Source organism: Botryllus schlosseri, chromosome 16 (assembly GCF_051294905.1).
Source record: "Botryllus schlosseri isolate E-star chromosome 16, Bs_hap1, whole genome shotgun sequence".
NCBI classification, from domain to species: Eukaryota; Metazoa; Chordata; class Ascidiacea; order Stolidobranchia; family Styelidae; genus Botryllus; species Botryllus schlosseri.
Genome location: NC_137251.1, coordinates 21,090,751 through 21,097,289, shown reverse-complemented (window position 1 = coordinate 21,097,289; position 6,539 = coordinate 21,090,751). Strand labels below are relative to the sequence as shown.

At 41.9% G+C, this 6,539-nt stretch overlaps 2 protein-coding genes and 1 long non-coding RNA gene across 3 annotated transcripts in view; 1 reads left to right on the top strand and 2 right to left on the bottom strand.

Annotated features, from left to right (window-relative positions):
• LOC145459361 (calreticulin-like) overlaps positions 1–5,418 on the bottom strand; it is a 283,057-nt gene extending 277,639 nt beyond the window's left edge. Inside the window, exon 1 of the mRNA XM_080338012.1 lies at positions 5,408–5,418. The gene's annotated coding sequence lies outside the window, so the exon portion shown is untranslated. The remainder of the gene's footprint in view (positions 1–5,407) is intronic.
• LOC145458778 (uncharacterized) overlaps positions 1–6,539 on the bottom strand; it is a 264,884-nt gene that overhangs the window by 125,883 nt on the left and 132,462 nt on the right. The window lies entirely within an intron of this gene.
• LOC145459414 (uncharacterized) overlaps positions 1–6,539 on the top strand; it is a 229,606-nt gene that overhangs the window by 95,290 nt on the left and 127,777 nt on the right. The window lies entirely within an intron of this gene.

Below are 6,539 nucleotides of genomic sequence, written 5' to 3'. Positions count from 1 at the left end.
ATATATCTTTTCAGGTTATAAAGTCAAAATTCCCTCTTAAATTTCTCCGAAATCCTGAAACTATTCATCAAACTTCACTATCGCATCAGTTGCAAACGCTACCATGCAGTGGAAGATTCACTATTTCGACACATTTACAATTCACGATGACAGAACCTGACCTTTAGACGATTCGTGACTGAAATTTGTGAGTTGGACTTGGACGCGACCTTTCTTAAAATTACTCAGACTCGGGCTAACTCGATGGCAAAATGAAAATCACTCGAGTGGACTCGGAGTGACACGGAATGCCGTGAATTTGTTAGAACCATGGACGCAACAAACTAATCGCGTATCAGAGGAATAATAATATATCCGAAGGCCGCCGCTTGGTATTTCGCTAACTAAGCAAGTAGTTATGGCAACCATTGGTAATCTGCTAACATCTTTGGTCGCTACATCATGTTATTAGGGTCACTTAAAGGTACCTAGTACCGTAGTGGTACGCTCCAACGATGTAACAACAATAATGGGCCGTTCGGCGTTCCGACATTTCAATCACTAGGACACATTCATTCATATATTTATATTATTTTTTTTTCTGCTCTTATATTTGAAGATGATTGTCCATCAGATTAATAGCCTACTTATCAGAGGTATACCCGAATCCTGGATTTGAATTACAATGCTCAACCATAAAATGTATTGATGTCAGATCAGTCTCTACTATCAATTTGTTAAATTCAAAATATTCATAGTAGCTGCAAAATCATAACCCGATAGCTTTTATGATGGCATCATACATTTGTCCGCCCATATGGTGTCTATATCTTATAATTAATACATATCATGAACAACAACAATTCTATTCAAATAGTTATAAATGTGATGATTCTTCTCGTGCCAGGCATAAATTGATACAAGAGTAAAACACATTTTGAGGATGTGTGTTTTGGCCTACTGTCACTCTGCTGGATCGGCTCACTTTCAATAGGACAATTCATTCCCGCCAAATAAGGCCTACTTGGAAAGACATAGAATACCGCTATAAATGCTGCGGCCCGCGGCGTCGTCAAAAATGGAAAACTGGCCCGCGAGCACATTTGAGTTTGAGACCATTGGTATAGACCTAATTGCCACGCCTTGACCACACCCGTACGGAAATTAGTCATACTATTTTTCATATTTCGATATCTTACGAACCGTATGGACTACGATCATGGTTGACGGCTTATTGGAAACCTGGCAAGTGGCAACGGAAGCTACGCGCTGAAGCATCGTATACCACTCTCGAACTCCACCTTGAGGGTCAGCTGCGACGATATCCGAATGTGGGTTTGTTTGTTTTATTCACAACATTGGCGCTTATCGCCTATATGGTTATTTGCGCCCAGCACATGAATTGCATTAACACAAGGTCTTTTGCGTTCTTGCTTCGTTTTTCTGGTCTTTAGCTGCCATCTTTCCAGAGTTCGGCTCTCTCTTCTTCTGGGCTTTTCGAGGCGCTGTATTTACAGCGGGATCGGCGATGAGGAGCCCAGATAAACCTCCGACACATAGAATCATGGCAGAGCCGAGGCTCCTACCATCAACCATCGATGTCGTGACTGCAGTGTTTAACCAACTGCGCCACTCGCTTCCCTCCGAAAGTGGGTGATTGTTTAGAGATTTTTTAAAAAGCTTATATAACACGCTAGACTTGTTGTGGCGCGTTGATCGGCAGCCAGGCGTAATCCGACCGTGACTTGGCCGAAGGGCGAGCGAAGCGTTTGCGACGACGTTATTGGCTTACGAATTCAGTAATAATTCCACCACATTACAAGATTGCCATAAAATGTCTCGATAGGAAGGAGCCGAGAAGACTTGTAACGATGTATAACGGCCATTCAATCAAATGACCCGCTTTTACCTGGTACTTGTAGGCCTAAATTGAACCTGTCAAAATTGTCATGAACCATTTGTTTAAAACTAACAGAAGATAGAGTAATACTACAAAAATATGAAAATGAAGAGGCATATCGTAGTAGGTTGGCGACACAGATATGGGATATCATGGTCCGATAATTTCGAGCGCAGGCTATAGAAGCTTGTTTTCTAGTCTAGTCATGATTGAGAGATGGGCTCCGAGTGTCTTATTGTTGACGACTTGCTTATCAGAGGACTGTGAATAAGTTTATCGAGCTTGTGTTCAAGTGATGTACCCATACAACAGAGAATAAACGCTCGAATTGCTGCTGCAGCGTATGAGTGTAGATCACGAAGAAGATTTTGGAAGCATAAGGATAATTTGGAGCAGTAACGGTATTCAGGACAAGCCATTGTTGGGATAACATATTAGCAAGCAATTGCATCTGATTTCAATTGTAATAATTCAATATAAAAAAAACTGCATATCTTTAATTAAACTATTAACACCACGAAGTCTTAGCTGCTTTGTTGCTCTGCAACCCGCTAAATTCTGTTGCAATCATAATTAAATTGCTGTTTTAGTAATGCGTCCAAGATCTGTCCGACGAGTGCCAGTCACGGTTAATTTGATACGAAAAGTGTATTGTAACAATCAAATAGCTGATTAGCTGATACAAGATATCGCGCAAGCATGGCCGAACGGCTAACCCAGAGTTATTCAGTAAATGCCCGACAAGTCTTGATAATCGATTTTTCTACTTGTAATTGAGCAAATATTGGCAGCCTTACTTCTATTTCCAATCGAGTGGTGCAGTTGACCTCTTGAAATCGCCTCTGAAATATCAGCTTCAGCGATGGCAACCATCGTTTTGCGTGAAATTCGGTTCCCATTTTGGATTCAGTGGCCAACCATATGTGTCGTCCAGAAACGCAACCGTTGACCAGATGTTTTAGGTTGCCGTAATCTTAGACGTTTTCTAGGAAGGTGCACTAGAAGGCGAAGTGAACTAGCATGCTGCGATCCGGGGGTTCGGGAGCGACGAGTCTGTTGGCGTTCTGCTGGGGATCGTCGTCGGCGGCGCAAGTATACGATACCGGTTGTGGTTATATCATGGTGATCGGCAGCTGTGGCCTTTTGTACCAGGTTGTATAAATTTTCATCGTTCAATAAATGTCCCTTGCAGTGAGCGAGACCAATTCAATTACCAGGTAAATTGTGGAGGGATGGGTCAGGATGTCTCCTTTAGGAAATGGCAAGCCTTGTCTTATAACTTGTTAGATTTTCTAGCTCATATGGGATCACAATCTGCACGCACTGTTATGTTGCCTAAAAAAGGCAATTTTCCCAATTTCACTCCCGAAAGACACGCCCTAACGTAATACTGTTGTGTTGACGAAATAAAAACGGTCACTTCTCAAACTCGACCACCAACAGACCCGCTCGGACGTCCAGATTCAAGATTTTGGTTCAGGTATGGAGTTTTCTGGGTGTGCCACTACAATCACCTCGCTATCAAAGCTATAAAGGGGGATGAATTTCCAAAAAGGAGTACATTTGGGTGTCCTCGGAGGACATGATCGATTTCCTGAAAAAGGAGGACAAATCCTCCTCAGGGAGGACGTATGGTAACCAATGTTCCCCGTAATTCTTAACGAGTCTGCGCAAACTCACGATCTCACTGCACGGTCCCTTGGACAACAGTGCGTAACACGAGACGTGCGTGCATCCATTCAAGCCATATGATATTGTCACACAATCAAATTACAGCATTTATATTTAGTTTTATTACGTGACACTGAACTACGCCCTACATATGATGTGGTCTCAACTTGAAGTTGAGCAATTGAAGCCATATTGTACAGAAAGTCACCGTATTCACACTATGACGGGAAGATTTTGCAAATATGAACTATAGCACACGTGCGATTTCGAGGTTGCTCGACATCGCGCGTCATTGCTTCGTGCTGTTGCCTGTGGAAGCAAAGTTAGTGCCGTGTCATATGCTTTGCAAGAAAAATCTAAAGAAATGGGACTATAACATTGCGGTCGCGTTGAGAAACTGCATCAGTGATGAACAAGTGTTCATGGCTGGGAAAATATCGTCGATGAGAACTTTAAATTTGTCGAGGTTAGATTTCTTTCCCATCTCGCCTCTTCTTGCAATTCCCACCGGTTTCACAAGACTTTTGTGCTTAATGTGATGCTTGAGGTCACCTAGCTTTCATTCCGTTCACATTTTAGCCTCGGAAAATTATCGCGCTAATTTGACGTCGCAACATATTTTGCAGATAAGACCTTTCTCACTAAAAAAAATAATAAAATCTCAGTCTTATTGCTGTGCTTGTTACCAGTCTGTCAAGCGGCGACCATGCTACTAACCCAACTTTTTATTCGATATACGATCCCCAACAAAACATCTCCAAGGAGCCAAATCTTTGTATCAGTATGCTATTGGCAATTTAGCAATTGAAAGTGAGTCTTCACAGTAGAATATTCCATCTCAGACGGCCATTCTGTTGATGCGAGTTCTTGAGTTCTACCAGTAATGAAGCGAAACTGCCTCGTGATTTCCCTAATTTGAAAAAAATACAACTTAGGTTATCAACTATTTTGTATATTCAGAGGCTTCGCGGATAACCCGAAAATACTCCCGAACCCCCCGTTGAGAACCACTACCCGATGTGCATATTAAATCTAGTTTATGAACTCTAGGATTTGTCCTACTTTTAGGGTTTTTGTATGAACTCCATTGTAGCTATCAGTTCCTATGGGCATTCCATGTTAAAGACATAAATGCGGCAAAGAGAAGCCGAAGCTCTCGATGTAAAATATTGCGGTTCTTTCTGCAATTAACACAAACTCCATCTCCTTATTTATCTCTATCTATATCTAGGTAAAAAAACATGGCTTGATATCTCTGCGCACTAGCAGCCTGTCTAAATACGAGATTGCAACTGCGACGGACAGACTATCAGACATTTCTGCGCGTAATGCCTGTTGCATGAGAGCGATTCGAGACGAGAGTATCAAACCATGCAGCGTACACACGCCCATGGGGGGTTATTACATCATAGTGTCATATATAGTATGGACACAAACTATTCTCACGGCTCACAGCGATTAATCTTCGTCAACAATGTTGTCTGGCTAAACGAGACAAATGAGCGGCTGCGCGGCGAGACTGAGAGTGCTCTCAGCTGGCGTAGCGGCAATGATACCGCTGTATTACGTCTGATGCAAAAGGTCCACGGCATTCAGAGAAATCCGAATGATGATTGAAACATGATAAACCAAATTCCAATGTCATCGTATACAGTTGAATCTCCTATATTCCTGACAAGTAGCTACTATATAGGCCTAGGCTTGGTAACAGAGCATTCCAGTGAAAAACAAAGTTTTTTCTAAATCATACCGGATTTTGAGGGCTAAACATGGCCACAAATGCCTCTACTGCAAGAGTCAGATAAGCTCACACTTGATGTTACAACTCTATACACATATACATAGCCAACGATGGTATAATACAACGGTTCTCAACCGGGGGTCCGCGAAGCATTTTCACGGGGTCCGCGAAGCCTCAAAATAGTAGATAACCTATTTGTATTTTTTTTAAGTCGGAAAATCACGAGGCTGTTCTGCTTCATTACTAGTAAAACTCCAGAGCTGCCATCGACAGAATGGCCGTCTATGATGAAATATCCTACTGTAAAGACTAATTTTGTCAATGCTAAATGGCCAATAGCCTACTGATCCAAACATTTTGTTGTTTAGAGATGCTTTGTTGGGGATTGTGGAAAAGAAGTTGGATGAGTAAGGTCAATCACGGTGACTTCGAAATCCATTTTCTTCTGTGATACATACAACCATTTTTCCATATTAACTGCAGCTAGATAAAAGTGACCAGGCTTGACGTTATATGTTCATTAAAAAATGTTTGTCAATTTGGGTGCCATACCTGTTGCGATCATACCCAAATGTGTCTTCGGAAGCGTTACGCGTTATCATTACATTCGCCACCACCTATATTTGTGGAAATGGATTTTCGGCACTCGTTCATATCAAATAGAAGGCGCGGATTTTCAAGACACGACCACGTATTTCAAGAAATGCAGTTGTAGAATTCGCTTCGAAACAATGGAAGTCAACCCAATTTCTACATGAATAGTATGATCTTTTTTTCAAGAAAAGTCATTTTGTTGCTGTTTATGACTAAGCCTACAGTTATCACTTGCACAAGACAGATGGCGATAACTCGATAATTGAGCAAAATTTGATCAAAAATTTCGTGGGGGTCCACGGGGGTCCGTGACGGTCCAAAAGGGGTCCGCGAAGACAAAAAGGTTGAGAACCACTGGTATAGTACGTACCGGGTCTGTTGCTGTCGCTACCTACCTCGCCTATACGCCAACAGCCACCACCTGTTGCAATGTAATCTCAAATAATTAATTTCTGTCGCTGACAGAATTATGAAGACTACGAATCAACTCAACAATCATCATCGTCTTCTCACCCATCTGGCGTTGCTGAGATAATGTTGAAAACGTGTGATTGACTTATACGAGCGCCATCTGACGTTCCCAACTTAACATCCGTCTTCTTTAACAGTAGTTTTACCAGAAACGTCTGATAATCATCGCTACGAATGAGTTGG